We start from the raw sequence: 22,092 nt of genomic DNA on the forward strand, positions 1-22,092 counted from the left end.
AGGAAAGAAACCTCTAGATTATATACATATATATATGTGTGTGTATATATTTATATGTATGTGTGTATATATGTGTGTGTATATATAATATATATTGCTTTCAACAAGAAAATTATTAGAGTCAAAATAGTACCATCTCCAGATGTTTTTATTTAGCTTGGTATCTAAAATCATTTAGGTGACCCATTCCCATGTTTGGAAAATTTTTTAAATTTGTTGTCTACATCTATGGTATTCAGTATAGTAGCCACTAGCTGTATATGGTTCTTTAACTTTTACTCAGTTATAATTAAATGAAATTTAAAATTCAGTTCTTCCATCATACTAGCTACATTTCAAGTGCTCATTACACACACTTGGCTAGTGGCTACTTTATCGGACAGGGCAGGTACAGAACATTTCCATTATTACAGAATATTTAACCAGAGAGCATTGATCTAAATAGTTAAGGTTTTTGGGTTTTTTTGTTTTTTTGTTTGTTTGTTTGTTTTTTACTGGAGTGCAGTGGTGTAATCTCAGCTCACTGCAACCTCTGCCTCCCAGGTTCAAGCAATTTTCTACTCAGCCTCCCAAGTAGCTGGGATTATAGGCGCCCGCCACCACACCCCGCTAATTGTTTTATTTTTAGTAGAGACAGGGTTTCACCATCTTGGCCAGGCTGGTCCTGAACTCCTGACCTCATGATCCACCAGCCTCAGCCTCCCAAAGTGCTGGGATCATAGGCATGAGCCACTGCACCAGGCTAAGTATCTTGTAGAGAAAGTTTATATTATGATTCAGGTTTCCATGTTGCCCACCCTTTTTATTAATCTTATAGACACTTATTGGAGCGCTTATTATGTCTTAAGTGCATGAGAAGTGCAGAGAGTGTAAAGACAAAAATGATATAGCCGCATCAAGTGGTGAAGACAGACGTTTAAAACATGATTGCAACCAAACCTGAATTCTCCAGGGAGAGAAGAGCAAAGGACAATGAAGGCAGAAGGAATCACGCTTGCAAATCCATGAATGGTGTGATGTGTTTGGGAAACTCTGGGTAATTTATTTAGCCCTAGACAAGTAAAAATAAGGACTAGAAAGGTATGCTGAGGCCAGATCTTGAAAGATTTCAAATAACTACAGTCAGGTTACATTCCATTGAATGAAAACTCAGTTGAAACTGGTCTAAAACACAAAGGTGGTGTATTGATTATACAATGCAAAAAATCCAGCACTAGAGTGGTGAGCAGCTGTGATTCAACTAGGGCTCTGGCTGCCTTGGTCTTTGAGTCTCTCAACTCTGCCACTTTGTTCTGGTTTTATCCTCATGATGAGTAAGATGTTTCTGTAGCTTCAAGCTTTACACGCATATATGGCAATCTTTGGATGAAGAGAGGCTGGCCCTCTCCAAGATTTTCTCCCAAGATTGATGAAACTTGTTTTCTAAAAACCCTCAGCAAATTTCCCTCCCATCACATCAGCCTAGTTAAGGTTACCTGTCCATTTCTGGCCAGCCCCTGTGACCTGAGGTTATGCCATGTACTAATTTGTTGAGAAACCTCAGACGTAAGCCAATCACTGTCTAGAGGATAAGAGTGCATGGAGATCAATCAGCTTTTCTCTGAAGCTGGGGTGAGAGTATGTGTTTCTGAGGCAAGGAGGCTACTGGAGAAGGGCGAATACCTGAGTGATAATTCAGAACTCATCAAGAGATAGAAGAATGGGTGTTAGGGGGTTAGCATCCTGAGTGGAACATGGTTTCTGGAGTCAGAGAGACAGAGATGGTGCCCTTTATCCACCACTGGGTGGTGTAACTTTATGTAGCTGAGCCTCAGTTTCCAAATGGAGATGATAGTGGTCATTGTCTTTGGTACCGTTGTGAGATGTAAAGGAGTTAACATAGGAAAGGCACTTAGAATAGTGCCTGAACCACGGTAAATGCTCAGCAAATACTAGCTTTAAATTCATACTCAAATATGTGAGGGAGTTTGAGCTTTATCTTTTACAGCCTGACACTCTAGAGCTTTATCTTTTAGAGCCTGACATTGAAGGTCTTTTGTGTCTTGACAGCTGGATGATTTCCTGCTACTTAAATCATAATAACAAATTAGAATTCCAGTGATGCTGATGTTGACAAGAAATGTCAATTAGTTGAGTAGTTGGGACAGAAATCGCATGGCCAGCAAAGCTTGAGAATATTATCTGGCCCTTTACAGAAGTTTGCCAACTCCTGAAATAGAGGACCAGAAAAATGCCTTCTGATATAAAACACTTAAGCATGTTAAGCCCAGGTGCAGCGGCTCACCCCTGTAATCCCAGCACTTTGGGAGGCCAAGGTAGCTGAATCCTCCCACCTCAACCTCCCAAGTAGTTCAGTATCAGCCTGGCCAACATGGTGAAACCCTGTCTCTACCAAAAATACAAAAATTAGCTGAGAATGGTGGTAGTTGCCTGTAATCCCAGCTACTTGGGAGGCTGAGGCAGGAGAATGGTTTGAAGCCAGGAGGCAGAGGCTGCAGTGAGCCGAGATCATACCACTGCACTCCAGCCTGGGCAACAGAGTGAAACTCTGTCTCAAAAAAAAAAAAAAAAAATCAATAAAACATGTTTTTATAAAATAGTTTTAATGCATAGCTGAAATTGAGGCAAAATAAGGAAATTCCTAAGTGTCCCTGAAATGACAAGAAAGTACACACCTACACACAGAGTGAGATAAGTTGAACAACCACACTCACAAATAGGACAAATGTGTATCGAGAGCCAAATATATGTCAGGTACACATTGCTCTGTGCCTGGGGAACAGGGGCAATAAGGTAGAAAATAAAACAGACATGGGATTAACCTCACAGATCTTAAAGTCCAGTGAGGTAAACAACTTTTATAAGAAATAAATGTATATTAAATATTTTGAAAAGTACTGTGAAGAAAAAGAGCAAGATGCTTTGCAATAGAATAACAAGTGACACCTGCTTTAGGATTATGTGCCTCAAAAAGGACTCCAGAAATAGTGCCACTGGAACTCGGGAAGAGTTAATATATACACGAAAATGTGAGAGACCATTTCTTTTAGGCAGACGCCTAGGCTCTGCCAACTTTGCTTGATTCTATCTGACTATATAAGACAACAAGTTATAGAAGTATAATAATGCCTTTGCTGCAAAACCAGAAATGGATGCTTAAGAAGAAATTTTCACATCTCATGAAATGTGCATTTTGATGCTGTAGTAATTGTTCCAATTTAAAACACGCATTTATACATATATTCTTCTTTTCTTTTCTTCTTCTTTTTTTTTTTTCTTTTGAAACAGTTTCTCCCTCTGGTTCCCAGGTTGGAGTGCAGTTCGTAATCAGCTCACTGTAACCTCTTAAATTCCTGGGTTCAAGGGATTCTCTTGTCTCAGCCTCCTGAATTGCTGGGAATACAGGCACACCCAGCCTCAGCTGGCTAGTTTTCATATTTTTTGTAGAGACGGGGTCTCACTAGCTTGCTTAGGCTGGTCTCAAACTTGCTTAGGCTGGTCTCAAGCAATCCTCCTGCCTCAGCCTCTTAAAAGTGCTGGGATTACAAATGTGAGCCACCACACCTGGTTTATACATATTTCAATAGTTTTAATATAACAGCAAAGTCCCTTTGAGGCAGAGGACAGCCTTTTTTTTTTTTTTTTTTTTTAAATTATTGAAACATCTGTCTTGCTCTTATCACCAACGCTGAAGGGTAGTACATGACCATGGTTCACTGCATTCACTGCAGCCTCAACCTCTTGGGCTCATATGATCCTCACACCTCAGCCTCCCAAGTAGCTGGGACCACAGGTGTGTGACACCATGCCCAGCTACTTTTTTTTTTTTCCTTTTTGTAGACATGGTGTTCTCACTACATTGTACAGGCTAGTCTAGAACTCTTGGTTTTAAGCAGTTTTCTAGCGTCAGCCTCACAAAGTGCTGGGATTACAGGTATGAGCCACCACACCTGGCTAGACAACAGACTTTTAATAATAAAAGAAAAGTTATTTTTATTCTAAGGTTGTCTTTAGGAGCCTGTCTAAAGTAAAGGTGGGTAGATGAGACTGATTGCTTACAGAAAGCTAGCTTTGTGTGCTGAACTTGATACTATTAGAGGTTTCTTGAAAGATCTGGGAAAAAAAGTTTAAAATTGCAACTGGAAGATATTTGCTAGACTAGAAATGGAGAGTCCTAAGCACTCAGGAATTCAGCAAATTGCTGCTGGCTGGGTTTTTATTTTTATTTTTTGGATTTAAGACACCCTCAAACTCTAGTTATTTCTGAATTTATATTCCACATTAACAAAACCCATAAAGAAATTCTAGTTTGCCTTTGTAACCCATAGGTCAGCTTGGGTATCCCTGCCCTTTAATAAAATGTAATTAATGACATTCCCCAAGGATAGTTGAGGATTCTCAAGTGGCTAATTGTTCATGGTCATCTCTGCTGCTGCTGGGGATGAATCAGTTTTGTTTATGAATCATTTTCATTTTGCATGGGCTCCATAACAAGTTGATCCAGACCAGGTCAAGGCCCTGTTCTTCATTTGTCATAAATTTAGAATTAAACAACAAAAAGAACACGTGCCTAGGCCTGCCTAACACTCATAGGACCTGCCTTTACCTCCCACACATGGACTCCCAATCTTTCAATAGGTCATCCTCTACCCTGTTAACTGAAGTTTTCTGTGTTTATTTTTCTCATCTTTTAAATCTTCCATTTATTGTAATTTGGGAGAAAATGAAGTCACTGAGTTAATTCATTTTGCTGAGTTTAGTACACAAATTCTAGGCAACATTTCACAGACCTGGCTCTTTCATGATGTAATAAATATGGGCTTTTGTAAACTGTTTTCCTCTTTTTGGTCTCATCGCTATGTTTTGGATGATTAAAGTTGCTGAAGGTCTAAACACTCAATAGCAGGTTACTAGAAGGTTTTGTTCTTATATCTGCACTGGGCGGTAGCGTAGGGCAGTAGAAAGAACGCTGAAGCTCTAGATATTACTATCTTCTCAATCAGAGAAGTAGAGCTTGGTGGAGAGACCATAGCCTAGTTAGCTAACCCATATGAGTCTTGTTTTTATAATGCATAAACTGGATCTGATAATAATAGCTGTTTCACAGGGATTTGTAAAGATCGAATGTGATCCTAAGTATAAAATAATGTTTTACATTGTGCAATATAAATATTAGTTTTGTTATGAGTAACCTCACATTTCTTTTACCCAGGTATGTTCTTTTGTTCATTGCCCCTAAGCAAGACTTTCTACACTGCCTGCATCAGTTTCACACTCTTTGCAAGGATGTATACATTCCTGCATTTTCTTTTCTACAGTTAGTCATCATTTCATTAGAAAGACATTTAAGTATTCACATTTATATTATAACATTTAATTTTTGTTGTTTTGCCCATTTCAAAACAAACATGTTTAAGTTAATAATGTTAAAAACTCAGCTTATAAAATTGAAAGTTGCTAGGAGTGGTGACTCATGCCTATAATCCAATTATATATATATATATATACATACATATAGATATAATCTCTTCTATAATTGGTTTCCATTGTCATATATGCCTATTTTAAATTTTATTTTATTTTTTTTAAGAGATGGGTCTTACTATGTTGCCCAGGCTGGCCTTGAGCACCCATGCTCAAGTGATCCTCTTGCCTCAGCCTCCCAAGTAGCTGGGACTACAGGTGTGCCACTGCACTGGACGAACATATGTCTATTTGTCTATACGTATAAACTTACCCATCCATTAATATTAGTGCATAGAATTCTATTACATAGATGTGCTTTAATGTATTTAAGAAACCCCCCTTCTGAGGGACTTTTAAGTCTCTACTTTTTTACCATTATAAGCAATACAGCAATGAACACGAATTTCATGTATTTGTCCCACTTTGGTATTTGTTCCCTTAGAAAAAAATTCCAAGATCTGGAATTTGAAGATTAAAGAATGAATATTTTGGCTAGGTGTGGGGGCTCACGCCTATAATTCCAGCACTTTGGGAGGCTGAGGCTGGTGGATCACCTGAGGTCAGGAATTTGAGACCAGCCTGGCCAACATGGTGAAACCCTATCTCCACTAAAAATACAAAAAAAAAAAAAAAAATTAGCTGGGCGTGGTAGCAGGCACCTGTAATCCCAGCTACTCAGGAGGCTGAGGCAAAAGAATCGTTTGAATCTGGGAGGCGGAGGTTGCAGTGAGCCGAGATTGCAGCACTGCACTTTAGCCTGAGCGACAGAGCAAGACTCTATCTAAAAAAAAAAAAAAAAAAAAAAAGAATGAACTTTTAATTATGATACATATCACCATATTGCCTTCAAAACTGTGGGACTAATTTATGCTTCTAAGCAAAGAATACAATAGTGCCCATTTCCCCACAATCTCACCAGCTTTCTAATGGGCCGTCTGTCCTTTTATTACCTTTTTATAGGCACTCCTTGTTTTTTCTGATCTTCAGTACTTTGTCATTTAGATGTTTTGCAAATATCCTCTCATGGTCTTTTTACTCTGTTGGGCCTTTTGATAAACAGAACTTTATGAAGGTAGTCAATTTTATTCATTTATTTGTATTAAAGTTATATTATTTTACAGTATCTTCTAACAGTTTTAGAATTTTTTTCTTTCATATTTAAGTTTTCAATCTACCTAGAGCTTATTTTTTGTAAGAGAGAGGTTTCCAACTTTCCCTTTTCCATCTGGATGCCCAATTATCCCAGAACTATTTATTGAGACATTCAGTCTTCATTGATGTGCCCTGTCTTTACTTACATATATAGATCTGTTTCTCAACACTGTTCTGTTCCATCGGCCTGTTTATCCTTGGGCTAACAAAACACTGTCTTAATAGCAGCAGCTTTACAATCATTGCTATCTGATAAATCTTGTCCTCTTATCTTGTGCAACAGAATTGCCTTTTCCTACACCTTTGCATGTTCTATGCATTGTCCCATGCTACAAAAATGAAAAATAAAGCTGTTGAACATTGACATATTGTCATTATTTTGTTTCCCTTAAGGTCTAGAAAGCATCACATAATTCTATTATTTAGTCTTCTGAACAATGAAATGGTCTGTCTCCATTTATTTAGATCTCCTTTAATATATCTATAATTTTAAGAGGTTTTACACATTGTTGTTAGATTAATTTCCAGTTACTTCTACCTTGAGATGCTATTATAAATGACTTTTTTAAAAAGATGGGGTCTTGCTATGTTGCCTAGGTTGGTGTCAAACTCCTGGGCTCAAGCGATTCGTCTGTGTCAGTCGCCCAAAGTGCTGGAATTACAGGCCTGAGTCACTGCACCAACTTTTTTTTTTTGTTTTTTTCCCCGATATGGCATCTAGTTCTGTCACGCAGGCTGGAGTTCAGTGGCATGATCTCGGTTCACTTTTTTTCAATTTCTAATTGTTTGATGGTAGTTTTTATGAATACAGTCAATTTTTCATATTGACCTTATACCCAGCAACCTTGCTAAATAAATTTATTAATTCTAATAGTTTGTAGATTATTTTCAGTTTTTCAGGTGTAAAACTGTCCAGAAATACAGTTTTCTTTCTTTCAATTGTGAATGCCTTTTATTTATGTTTCTTCCCTTATTCTACTGGCTAGAACTTCCACCAGTGCTGACTAGAAGTGTGCCCTGTTCTTGACCTCAAAGGAGAACTTTCAACATTTTGCATCGTGTTTATTCTAGAGTTTTGTAGATCTCCTCTATCAAAATTAGGAAGTTCCACTGTATTTCTAACTTTGCTGAGAACTTTTATTAAAAATGGATGTTGGATGTGGACAGAGGTGGCCCACACCTGTAATCCCAGCACTTTGGGAGGCTGAGGCGGGAGAATCGGTTGAAGCCAGGAGTTCAAGACCAGCCTGGGCAACAAAACAAGACACTGTCTCTACAAAAACAAACAAACAAACAAAGAAACTAGCCAGGCATGGTGGTGCATGCCTGTGACGATCCCAGCTACTTGGGAGGCTGAAGTGGGAGGATAAGTTTAGCCAGGAGTTAGAGGCTGCAGTGAACCATAATTGTAGCTGTACACTCCACTGTAGGTGACAGAGTGAGACCCCCATCTCTGAGGGGGTGGAGAAAGAACGGATATTGGAATTTATCAAATGCCACTTCTGCATTTATGAAGATATTCATATGATCTTTCTCCTTTAATCTGTTCTTACATATATTGTTTTTAAAGTTCGTTATAAATCAAAGTCATCCAAATGAGACTTATTTATATACAGATGAGACTGTAGCAAGCCATTCACTTCCATTGGGTCTTTTTTTTTGCACTTCGTTTTAGGCAGTTGAATTTGAATGACGATATAAGCAGGTGTTTATCATGAGTGTGGACGAGGCTCCTTCCTGAGCACTTTGTATGTATTATCCTATAAATGATCTCAACACTCAGTGAGATAGCTACTGCCGTTCCTGTTTTTCAGATGAGAAAACTGATTTGGAGAGATACTGAGTGATTTGTCCAGGTCACAGCTGGTGGGTAGCCACGCTAGGATTTCAATCTGGTCTATCTTCAAAACATTTGATCTGAAGCCATACCAGTGCTTTTTACTCCATCTACCCATCAGAATCACATGAGAAACAGTCCTATAATACTGCGCCCCAGACAGTAGCCAGATTAGCTCTCAGGGAATAGTGTACCGTCCAAAACACATGTATTAGAAAATAAGAAAGAAGAAAAATAAACAATCCAAGATAAGCCAGAGAAAAGCAGCAAGATAAACCCAATGAAAGTAGTGGAAGATACAATTTGATAGACAGTTTGATTGCAGAGTGCCTTCCCTGATGCTGCAGCCAGAAGTGATCCTTCCCTCCACCTGGCCCCTGGGACACTGTGCTGTGTAGTGTGCAGAGTCTGATGGCGCTGCTAGATTGCTTTTTCAGCTCAGGGTCACAGCTTAAACGGCTTTACCGTTCCCCTCAGCCCCTGTCCCACTACTTTGCACACAGGTGCTCTAACCATGTTTATTGAACAAAGAAGGGAAACTGATTTCACTTTCACTTGTTCATTATCATTCCTGGGAGGCAGAGCTTGCAGCGAGCAGAGATTATGCCACTTCACTCCAGCCCGGGCAACAGAGCAAGATTCCGTCTCAAAAAAACAAAACAAACAAACAAAAATAGCCAAACATGGAAAAGATACAGTAAAAATGTGGTGTTCTAATCCTATGGAACCAGTGTCATATGTGCTGTCTGTCATTGATCAAAATGCCAATATGCAGGCAAGCCTGTATAAAATCCTATCATCTTATTTGGGGTATTATCATGGCTTAGATGAAAAGGGGGAATCTAATGAGCAAATGGTGCAGATCATTCCTTTCACAGACCTATAAACATCTCAGCGAGGTAAAGTAACTTGCCCATTATCACACAGAGAGGCATGATTCTGGGCCTCGTGTTTCCCACCTCCCCCATCACCCAGGAATTTAGTAGTAAGTCTGTGAAGTAACAAAGTTAAAAATGGGGACATCTTGGCTTTGTGTGGTAGTCACGGTGGTGATATGGGAGAAGCAGCTTTATGTTGATTTTGGACAAGAAAAGGCCAGAGGCATCTTGCTGGAAGCAAACATGGAAAGAAACCAGGCTACACTGTTTTCTTACCCACCCTCAGGTTTCCAAAGCACATAGAGTTGGGAGAAATAAAAAAGAAAGAACAACAAAAAAAAACAAAACAACCCCCCCAAAAAAAACAAACTAATGACCTCAGAACTTAATAGCAGACCCAATTTATAAACTGACAGTGTTTCCTACATTCAACATGTTTATGACTCCATGCAGTCTAAGCATGGTTTATAAGCCACAGTGTTAACATAAGCCTGGGTTAGGTTTCAGAGTTACATTCCAGATGTGTAAAGAGACTTTTTAGCAAAACAACTTGCCATCTCAGAGAGCCCTTATATCCTTACACTGAGGGTCTGAGAACATGAAAGAGAAGTCAGGGAACCTGCAATTGAGGTCAGAGAGCACACTGCAATCACATTTTTATCTTGCTAGGGCCCTTTCTGGAGTCTCATTAATTAAAGCTCTTAGTTTAGCAACTTGGGTTGCGAATATTCTTCCTTCCCTTTCTTGTCAGCACAGTGAAAAAAATGCTAGTAAGGTAGCTGTGTAATACACTTTAAGACCATGGACACATTCTCTCTGCCAGGCTCTTTGTCCACAACAAATTGTGAATTACATTTCCATTTTCATCCACACTGGACAATAAGAGTCTTTAATGTTCACAGTTCTCTTCTTGAAGAGATTTGTGCTCTAATTCCACAGTAAACATTTAAAAATCCTACTCAAAATACTGTATTTCCAATTTCTGCGAAGCATTTTAAGATGGCCTCTAAGCTTTTACAAAGGATTAAGTACACCAATTATCTCATTTCTGTTTGTAATAAGTCATAATGCTGGATTAAGAGACATACTTTTGGTATACAATGAATACTGTTCAGTTACACCGGTGTTGGAGGAAATGGAAAAGTAATATTTAAAAGTAAGAAAGAAACAAAAATGCTGTTCAGGGAAATATTCATTAATGAACTTTTACTTACTTTTTCCTTGTATTAATACATTGCACAGGGTGAAATTGGTGAAATCTTAACATTGTTATAAATGAGAGGAATGGCATCTGTCATAGAAGGTAGGGAAGAGTTACCTAAATCTCAAGCACATAGGGGCCACCTCCATGACTGTAATCATGTCTACAATACATCTGAATTTATTATTTATGATTTAAAGCAATTCACTTTTTTTCTTGTTTTTTAGACTGAGTCTCACGCCGTTGCCCAGGCTGGAGTGCAGTGGTACGATCTTGGCTCGCTGCAATCTCCACCTCCAAGATTCAAGCGATTCTCCTGCCTCAGCCTCCTAAATAGCTGGGATTACAGGCACCCACCACCATGCCTGGCTAATTTTTGTATTTTTAGTAGAGACGGGGTTTCACGGTGTTGGCCAGGCTGGTCTCAAACTCCTGACCGCAAATGAGCCGCCTGCCTTAGCCTCGCAAAGTGCTGGAATTACAGGTACGAGCCACCACACCTGGCCAGCAATTCACTTTAAAAAAAAAATTCCTAAACAAGAATAATTATGAAATTCCAGACTTGGTTTGTTCATTATATTTTTTTCTAATGCATATGAAAAGAAAGGACAATTATTACCTAAAATCACCACGCATACTAGTGATACATTTGATACACTTAGAAATCAGAAAGTATTACACTACTAGTTGAGATTGAAGCATGGGATTTAACCTGGAGCTCTAGCCACAGCATTTTAGACAAGTTTTTCACCTTTCTGGACCTTGATTTCATCATTAAATAATTGAAATACCACCCCAAACCTGTTAGAACTAATACACAAATTCAGTAAAGTTGAAAGATACAAAGTCAAAATGCAAAAATCAGTAGCATTTTCATACACTAACAACAAGATATCAAAAAAAAAAAAAAAAAATAACCAAGCAAGTAAGCAATCCCATTTATAGTAGTTAAAAAGAAGTTAAATACCTAGGAGTACATTTAACCAAGGAAGTGAAAGACCTCTACACTGCAAACTCTAAAACATTGATGAAAGGAACTGAGGACACAGATAAATGGAAAGACATGCCATGTTCATGTATTGAAAGATTTAACATGTACATTAAAATAGGACACAGCATTCCCCCTATCTATCGGTTAAAAAATAAATAAATAAATACATATATGCACTTCGGAAACTTATATGCCACTTCAGTATTTTCACAATTAATTGATATCACTTTTGTTATTCTAAAAAAGTTGAAAAACAAAGTGAGTCAAAAACCAGTACAAGAAAAATATTGCAAATATGTGTATGATATTATGGGTAGGAGAAACCTAAGTAACATCTCAGAGGCAGGAGTTTAAAATGAAGACTAAACAGTTTATCTAGATAAGAATTTTAAAATGTTCTGTACATTAAAAAAATGCATGAAACAATTAAAAGGCAAAGAAAAATCAAGGAAAAATAATTTCCAAATAAATGCCACAACACTGTCACCTATGGTCAAGATTAATATCAGTTCTACTGTGAAGTCTAGACAGATTCTTGGGTGTCTGGAGTAATACTGGGTCAGTATACCCCCAGAAAATTCAAGGCTAGTACAGGCACACAAACTTACAACACAGAAGCATATCATCCCATAAGGGTCTTGTGAAGTTTGCTAAAATGTAATATAGCACCTATCCCAGACAGAGCATTTAAGTGATGTTGGGTGTGGTGTAGCATAGTAGTAAATAACATTAGAATTAGCCCACAATGTTCTTAAGGACATTGCATAACCTATTTTTATTGTCATTTAATTAAAATATATACATATTTACTTTAATTATGCAATTACTTGCCACTGTATCTGTCTCAGAACACTAATCCAAGTACAACAAAAATAGTAGGAATGATACTCTCTGCTAATTAAGCAAATTTCCTTTATTTCTTTGTGAAATCAATTGACTAAATTATTCATTTTTTGATATTTAGGAATAATTTCTACTACTAATTAATTTTCAGTGGAGTTTTGCAGATTTCTCAAATAAAGAACTAACAATGATCAATTTAATTGGGAAAGTACTAAATTTAACAAACTTTATTTTTCGATCAATGAAGACTAATTTTTAAATTATACTTAAACTTTTTAGATTTAGCCTTGGACAATAAAATTAATATAGTGAATGTTTACTAACATATATAAACTCAAATGAATTGGTAGTTTAGAATGTCAATTTAATGTTAATCAAAGTTGCCTAAAATTATCAGGAAAGAAAACTTTAGGTGAGCTCAAGACAAGTTTGATTGCATTCTGTTTATAATCTTGTACCTCTGTTTTCATTCTGATTTGGCATTCTGCGTAGTTCATTTTTTTTAATTTCAGCTGGTTTGTGGCCATTCCTTTCCTTTTTCTCTCTCTCCCCCTTTTTTTTTTTTTTTTTTTTTGAGACAGAGTTTCGCTCTTGTCCCCCAGGCTGGAGTGCAATGGCGCAATCTGCGCTCACCGCAACCTCCACGTCCCAGTTTCAAGCCCTTTTCTCTCTTAAGTCTCATTTACATGTTCTTCCAGAAACAATTTTAAAATTTGCAGAGATGCATCTGAATCAAGCAGTTTGGTTGGAGGAATTTAAGCCTTTAGATCACAAAAGAGCTTATTTTCAATTGCCAGAGCTGGCATTGAGCGTATGCCTAATGATGTAAGCAATGTAATATTGGAATGTCTCTGAGTTTTGCACTCATGAATTCACTAGCCAAATAATTGATGTACTCATCTGTTGATATTCGATATGAAGAATGAGTAAAAGCCATGTAAAAATCTTCCAGAAAACTGAATTTATCTTGGAATTCTTTGTAGAAATAAATTCTGTGAGATTAAACTTGAGGAAAGATTTTCTGTAATTTCTTGAAATCAAATTTGATATTACATTGTAGTCTGATAATTCTGTATTCTTCATTCTGATTTTCCAGCAACTTGTATTTTTTTCCAACGGCTCAAAAGTTGTGTTTCTCAATAAAATAATTACAGCAGAACAGTCTCCTTTCTATAAAATGAACATCAACATTTCAAATCCAAGGCCAGAGAGCCCCATTGACATGACTTGTTGAGAATTCTTCAGAATCAAGCATGATTCAAGATACTGATGGATATGGGGTATTTGAAGAATTGGTATTCCTCTGGTGGATAATGTTTTTTCAGCTGTCATCCAAGATTCAAGACTCCCCAGTTAATTGATTGTCCAGTGAGACCACAATTCCTTTGACAGTAGCAGAAGATATCTAGCGAGGAGTTAGCAGCAATATAGTTGGCTTGTGTTGCATTTTTAATTAAATCAGAAACTGTTGAATAGCACTCAAAGTAATCAAGTTCCTGCCTTCTTGACAAAAGGTGAAAATATACTGCTCCAGCTACTTTGGGGCTTAACACTTTCTCCAATCGAGAAGAGATGTTGACAACTTCTAGGGGCCCATCATCCAAGACACTGGCACTAAAGAAATACACCTAAGATTTTGCTCTGGAAAGGTATTTTATTAAATGCACTGCCTTTTTCATGGTTTCATTTATCATGGGTTTATTATTACCTTTCTGTGCATTAAGGAGATCACAAAAACACCATCCAAATGATAAGCCAAAGTGCACTGACTGAATTTTCTAATAAAAATAAGACACAAAAAACTAGTTACAATTTGCCTATTTATTTTTGTTGAAACAAGTATGTTATAATTTTTGTAATCTTTTCAAGAGACAGGGTCACACTGTGTTGCCCAGGCTGTAGTACTAGAGTGCAGTGGCTATTCACAGGCACCAGCATTTTATGCTACAACCTTGAAGTCCTGGGCTCAAGTGATCTTCCTGCATCAGCATCTGGAGTAGCTGGGACTTCATTTGTGTCCCACTGCACCTGGCTTTTGTAATTTTCCCTTAGTTGAAAAATGGTCAAACCTTAGGAAAATTTCTTAAAATTAATCAAGCATAGTTGCACTATTTTTTCTTTATCAGCTCTATAATTGATACACCTTGTCATTATTGGATTCATTTTGGGATCCCCAGAAATGGACTCCTACCATGAGGGAAATCACATGTTGATACTATGGATCTCGGTGATCCAGAGTGTTCCTGGTTGTCTTCTTAGAGAAAGAATTCACCAAAAAGACCAATTAGTAAAGCAGGCAAAAGTTTTATTGGGGGAAGTAAAAGTGAACTTCAAGACAGGAGTGCACTGACCCTGCTGGAAACAGCCCCAGGACATTCTGCATTGTGGTCTTCTGTGGTCTTCTTCTCCTTAATTAATTAATTAAATTTTTGAGATGGGGTTTCACTCTTGTTGCCCAGGCTGGTGTGCAGTGGCACAATCTCAGCTCATTGCAAACTCCGCCTCCTAGGTTCAAGCAAGTCTCCTGCTTCAGTCTCCCAAGTAGTTGGGATTACAGGCATGCACCACCACACCTGGCTAATTTTTTCTATTTTAGTAGAAACCAGGCTTCACCATGTTGGCCAGGCTGGTTTTGAACTCCTGACCTCAGGTGATCCACCCACCTCAGCCCCCAAAGTGCTGGAATTACAGGCGTGAGCCACCATGCCTGACTGGTCTTGCTTCTCTTTTACTGTTCGTAATGCATGTGTACTGGACCTAGAGATCAATATAAATCTTACCCAATAGTGACATTGCTCATTACTGCCACCCAGAAAGCTCATATAGCAGTCAAATTTGTACTCATTGCACCAGCGCAGCTCTCAGGAATTCTACTTTTGCCTTTTTCCTTCCTTATCAGGATCTAGTTAACCACATTTTGAGTTTGACCATAGAGTGAGTACTGGTCATCTGAAGAGGTGTTCTGGGCTGTTCCTTCCCACATGGATACCTCCCCTCCTGCCTGCTCATATCTGACCAACTGCCTCCTCTTACATTTATCCCTCAAGGAGTTGGGACCCAGACATCTTTTGGGAAATGAGATGGGGGGCATTCTGTAGATACTTTCTGCTAAAAAGGGGTATCGGGGGTCTTCAGGGTCCCTGCCTTCCTTGCTGTCATGGTGACAAGGTTTCAGAGATTGTTGCTGTATCTCTAAAGGTTTGAACCACAGTGTCCAGTGGAGACGTGCAAGGATTTGATTGTCCTCAAGGGTAGGAAAGAGGTTGATAAACCTAGTTAGCAGGTTCAAGAAGCAAGGCCCAGAAAGGAGAAGAAGGAAGGTAGAGGCCAGGGGTCCTAGGAAGGGGATGAACCGTAAGAGTCAGAATCAGGAGAGCCAACCCTCAGTAGTCCTTTCCCAAAGACGAGAGGCCTGGTTTATGAGATCTCTAATGTGCTCCTGGGTCTGCCCTGGTTTCTTAACCCAGATTAACACTTTTCTCCAAGCGTAGACTAATTTTTCCTAAATTACAATCAGCATGTCAAGACCTCAGCCACTTTTGAGAACTAGAGCTGCAAGAGAATTGACTTGCCACTGTAACTCTGTTACAGTTCAAGCAGTGGTTCCTATCTCTTGAGTCAATTCTAGAGACAGGCTGTGGTAGATTGAGGAATCTGTGCCAATGCTGGCCATTCCTATCATGGCATCTGTGGTGATGCCAAGTCTGATGAGAAAGGGAATTAATTGTATTGTTTGGTGGGCCCAGTGTGAGGTAATAAATAAGGGAAAAGGCAGAGAAGCATCACTGGCAGCAATGGTGATGTTAGCAGTGAGATAAGCCAGAGAGCAACTTCCAGTCCAGTTTGCAGGGAGACAGAGGTGGGCCTGTGTCCCACATAGAAAATAAAGTTCTGTTATAGGTAGACAAGGACGGACACTGAAGGAGGCAAGGTCAATTCCAAACATTGACCAATATACCTGTTGGCTACCTGAGACGTGATATTCTGTCACTAAAGATTCAGCTGCCAGGGGAGCCAGACATGGGTGACTAATTTGAATAGAAGGATGGTTCTTCTTTCCCAGAGGATCATGTGTCCAGTAACGGTAAGGAGAAGAACCTCCCAAAGGGAGTTAAAGATTTGAAACTTTTTGCATGACCCAATGCTGGTTTGGTTGGGTAGAGAACCTTACTTAGTATTTGGAGATTTTAGTTTGTAGAGAAAAAAAGTATGAGAGATACTAACAATGGTGATGGTTGTGTTGAAGTGTTCAAAGTTAAGAGAACCCACAAAAGTTCCAGAATCTCAGGTAGTAGTGATGCCTAGGGATGCCTGGCTGATGAGGGTAATGGGGGAGTACAAGGGGCCTAAAATAGTGCAAGTGGGCTTAGACAAGGCTTGAATGTCCACTTTAACTTGTATTAGGTACCGTATGACATCTCTTGGAATGTTTTGTATGCAGAGCTCCCAATGATAGGTGAATCTAAATTGGGCTTGAATAGTTGCCTACTCTTGTATCATGGCTGGGGAGCCTGTTCCTGCCCTGGGTGGAAAGAATTCATGTATAGCCAATAGGATGAGGCACAGGAAGATTTGGTGAACTTTAGTAGTTGTTGAGCTGCTTGTAGAGATTTTTGTTGTGGTTGTGGGCTGCTGGGGCCTATGAGGGTGATTTTAGGTAGAAGCATTAGTGAGCATAGAGCACTGAGTTGCATGATCCCAAAGAGAACAGATTAAAGCCAAATCAAGATGTCTCTTGATTATGGAAACAGAAGCTGTTAACTCAGTGAGTATTAGAGAGAATGCCGCCCAGATTATGGCTTTGAGATTTAAATTCAGGTAGTACAGAACAGACCTTTTCTTGGAGGGGATTTTGGTTCATAGTAGCAAAGACATATTAGTAAACCTGCAAGGAGTATTATGACTCATGGTATAACAGGCCAAAGCATTACTAATTTACCTATGTTTATTCTTTTGGCTTTGCTTGAAGAGGAGTTTGAGACCCTGGAGGAGACAAGTGGTCCAGGTTTCCAATGGCACCTCTAGGACTTCCTCTGCCCGAGACGCATCATATAGCTTTACCTTGGAATAGTGGATCCACTTGGTGATCCCTGGCACCATAACTGCTATAGGAGTGGAGAGTAAAACAGTGTAAGGACCTCTCCAAATAAGACTCAGTTGAGAGTCTGGAGTTCCATCCTTCCAAATCTTGATGAGAACTTGAGTACGGGTGGGTTTAAAATTTGGTCAGAGTTTTCAGGGTGTGAAAATATATTTTGGCCTCGTTTTTGAGCCACCAGCAGAAACTGGGAGAGGGAATTAACATAATTAGAATTGGTAAGGTCAGTATCCAATAGGAAAGTGAAGAAAGGGTCTTCCACATAATAACTCAAAAGAACTGAGTTGTAAATTAGAGATGGGTATGTTTCTCATCCTTAGTAGAGCAATACGTAATTGTTTTGGTCATGGTTTGAAGTTTTTTGGAATAATTTTTCCAAGGTTTGCTTGAGAGATTTGTTAATTCTGTCAACCATTCCACAGTGTTGTGGGTGCCAGGAGGAATTTAGAAAGTAACTGATTCCCAAGGCCTGGGAAACAAGTTGAGTAACCTGTGAAGTGAAGGATGTACTATGATCACTTTGCAGTGACCTGTGGATGCCAAACCAGCGATGACCTTCTTAAGGAGGGCCTATACTACACACATTGCTTTTTCCATTCACATGGAGTACGTTTATATTCAACCTGTAAATATGTCTACAAAGACCAGAAGATATTTAATCCTTGACAGGCAAGAAGTCAGGTAAAGTCAAACGGCCAGTCCTCCCCAGGATAAGTGACCTTCCACTGGACTGGCTGGAAAAGAAAAGGAGGTTTGGTTCCTTGTTTAATGTGCAAAATGTTTAATGTGCAAAGGGCACGGGCCCTACAAACTTGTTCTATAGTCTTGGAAATATTTTTTTCCCAAAAGAGCCGTTTGCACATTATTGAAAGCTGTTTCTTGAGAAAGTGGCAATAGTCATGCAAAGCATAGCTAACTGCCCATTGAACATTTTAAGGCAGATGTAGAACTTCTCCCAGTTGATACCAGCTTCCAGGGCCTTGTGTCCCAGTGCCCATTCCTATTCCTCTGGTGAGAACAAGGAGCTGGTGGCTTTGGATCCTCAGTGGGAGGATTAAAGGAAGCTGAGGATGCTCTGCTGGGAAATTTCCTAAGACATTTATGGGAGAATTATCTGCTGAGGGGCTCATGAGAGCCAAGATGGCAGAGTCCCATCTGCATTTTTAGCAGAGATCCTGGTCTTCTTTTAGAGCCTTAATGGCCTGGACATAGGGCACCTCTGACCATTTTCCCTGTCCCCTGCAAAGTAGGTCCAACTGCAAGATGGTGTTAAAGTTAAGGCTACCATTTTCTGGCCAGTCTTCCTAGTCATATAGTTTGTATTGAGGCTATGAAGCATTACAAAGGAAAACTAATATAGTTTTCTTTAATGTCTGGGAATCAGACTTGTCCTAACTGTTGAGAATGCATCCAAGGGGAGAGTCCTACAGTATGGAGTGCTGAATGCACGTCTGAAAAACAGAGAGAAGAAAATGCTAGTGGAGTGTGAGCATCCTCGCTCTCTGTCCATTCTCATCCATTGTGAAAGGGAGAGAGCATCCTTTCCATCCCTTTCCCACACTAGACCAGGTATCCCTAGTCTGTGAAGAGCTTCAGATTTCGTGCACCCTTACTACATGCTCCCAACCGAGCAGTGACCTCTTCCCCTCATTTGGTCTGTGGACCTCCTAGGTCCATAGGTCTTGCATCTAATTATAGATGACTCTGCCCAATTATAATTTTGTAGCCTTCAGTGATAATCCTCTGCATACAGGCAAAGCATGTCAAGGACAGCGGGGAGGGCTAGAGACAAGAGGGAAGTTGATAGGTAAATCCCTGAGAATTCAGTGGTAAGAACATGGAGAGAAAATTGGGTACTAGGTACATCCAAGGAGACCCCTAAACCTAGACCATAGCACCCAAAATTTACCTACATTCCATCTGGAGGTGGAAATAGTGCAGAGGAGGTGGTGACAGAGCAGGCAAAAAGCCATTCTACTGGGACCTACCTGGGAACAGACAGGGCAAAGAAGGTGGCATTGGCTAGCAAGAGAGATGCCATGATGGCATGGGCAGCAGGAGCAACTGTGAAGAAAGACAGGGTGGTGAGACCCCAGAGGTCAGTTGTGAGAATATGGAAGTAATCAGAAACCTTAGGTTCTCTGTCAAGAAAAAAGCATTCTGTGCTTGGGGAGCTCTGTTGGGCATTAGGTGAAAGTGCTCTAGTTGAACACACAAAGTGGAGATGCTAGGGAGATTGCTCAGCATGCTCAGCATTCTCACAGTCTATGCTGCATAGGAGCAGACATGTGAGAGGAGACAGTGTCGAGCACAGTCCCTACCTCATGACAAGATGCAAGTCACAGCACCAAAAGGTATGGACAAGCCTGGAGTTCCAGAAAGTGTCCTCAGTTCTTGTCTTTTTGCAAGAAAGAATTCAACCAAAACACCAGTTAGTAAATCCAGCAAAACATTTATTGTGCAAGTAACAGTATGCTTTAAGAGAAGAGTGCGCTGACTTGGCTGGGAACAGCCTCAATACATTCTGCATTTGATCTTTTCTCTCACTTTCTTCTTTAGGTTCCTGCCTTTGTTCTTGCCCAGTTCACACCCAGGCTGGCAGACCCTCTCTTACTCTTGGTTAATGTGCATATGCAGAACCCAGTGATCAAGACAAATTCTACCCAATGATGGCATTGCTCATTACCTCCACCCCAGGAAGGTAGTATAGCACTCAAATTTGTACTCATTGTGCCCACACAGCTCTTAAGAATTCCCCTTTTGCCTTTCTCCTTCTTTATCAGATTGTAGTTAACACATTCTGACAGTTCAACCATAGAATGAGTAATTACTGAGCATCTTAAGAGTCGTTCTGTGGTGTTTCTTCCTACATAGCTACCTTTCCTCCTGCCTGTTAATGTCTGGCTAACTGGCTACCCTAACAGTTGGATTGAAAAGTTCTTGTTCAGTTGAACCTTGAAAGTTTGAAAGTGTCATGTCCTAGGGAGCTGGGAACCCTGTGCAGTTTTACATGGAATTCTGAGTAGAAAGAACAGAATGTATTCTGTTTGGTCACATTTGCTATTTAACTACTCCTGATATCATTGCCATCTCAGCCATAAATCATTTGAGTGATGGTAAGATAGACATAAGTGAACTTCACTTTAAGAATTCAAATATTGCTTTAAGTATTTAAAAACCACTGTACAATTGCACAGCAACAGGCACATTTTGCAACAATTGAATTGAAATGCTGTAAGTACAACAGCAATTAAGGATGTAATCATGTAAGAAAAAAGAATGAGTTCATGTCCTTTGTTAGGGACTTGGATGCAGCTGGAAACCGTCATTCTCAGCAAACTATGACAAGGACAAAAAAATCAAACACCGCATGTTCTCACTTATAGGTGGGAATTGAACAATGAGAACACTTGGACACAGGAAGGGGAACATCACACACTGGGACTGTTGCGGGGTAGGGGGTGGGGGGAGGGATAGCATTAGGAGATATACTCAATGTAAATGATGAGTTAATGGGTGTAGTACACCAACAAGGCACATGTATGCATATGTAACAAACCTGCACGTTGTGCACATGTACCCTAGAACTTAAAAAAAAAAAAAAGAAAGTAAGCCAAAGCATCTCCAAGTATAACTTTGGTTGTTAGGCAATATCAGTATATTTCCACAATCTAACTTAAATGCAATTTTTACAGAAATTTAAAATGTGCTGGTATAGTTACATTTGTTGAGTAAAGTTAAAAAATGAATATCTTTTGACAATTAAAACCCCAGGGACTTAAAAAAAAAAAAAGCTGTAAGATTTGTTTCCTTTCCTTAGAAACACAGATAATTAGGACCTTTATTTAAAATGCATGAGTCAGTTAGACAACTCAATATCTTGCCAAAAATATAGAGAGAACTATATCAGAAGTCTGAAAACCAAAGAAAAAACAATACTATACCTAACTTTTGACAAGTCGTTCTCCATTCTGATATTTGAAGACAATGAGCTTGAAGTAGGAATCATTAAGGTTTCTCTTGGGATATGTATTCTGTTGAGATCTAAATTATCATTAAGATTTCCATTGCATGGTGACTCTAGGAGTGGCCTTGTAGTATGAGAAGTAAATAAAGATCTGCTCCACTCATTTTCTTGAAGAAGTTTGGTACTGACATCTGCTAGAATTTCTTTACGTCTGTGAAGATTGCAAAAGACAGATACTGAGTATTTTGTTTTTTAACAAATGTGTCTAAATGACTTGCGTTGTTTAAATAGTGACCATGAGTCAATGAAAGATACAACAAACCATGTTTTAACTCTGAAAGTGTATTAGAGCCTATATGCTGTATACAGTTATAATTTTAAAGTTGTTGTAAAGAAGTCCATATATTTCTCGAGGATTTCTAACAAATAAGTAATTCAAACAAAGTAGGGAGGGAAGAGCAAAAGCTATTAATGATGTATGGATTAACAAGTCACACTTGTTGCCTTCTGAAATGGCTCTACTTATAAGATTCTTAAAGATATCATTAGAAATATTTGTGTTTAGCCCAGGCACAGTGTCTCATGGCTGTAATCCCAGCACTTTGGGAGGCAGAGTCAGAGGATCACCAGAGGTGGGGAGATTGACACCAGCTTGATCA

At 39.2% G+C, this 22,092-nt stretch overlaps 1 protein-coding gene across 1 annotated transcript in view; it reads right to left on the reverse strand.

Moving 5' to 3' along the window:
* Nucleotides 1–22,092, reverse strand: part of LOC105472068 (ankyrin repeat domain-containing protein 30B-like) — a 539,363-nt gene that overhangs the window by 217,318 nt on the left and 299,953 nt on the right. The gene's annotated exons all lie outside the window — the stretch shown is intronic.

This window comes from Macaca nemestrina, chromosome 9 (genome assembly GCF_043159975.1).
Source record: "Macaca nemestrina isolate mMacNem1 chromosome 9, mMacNem.hap1, whole genome shotgun sequence".
NCBI lineage: Eukaryota > Metazoa > Chordata > Mammalia > Primates > Cercopithecidae > Macaca > Macaca nemestrina.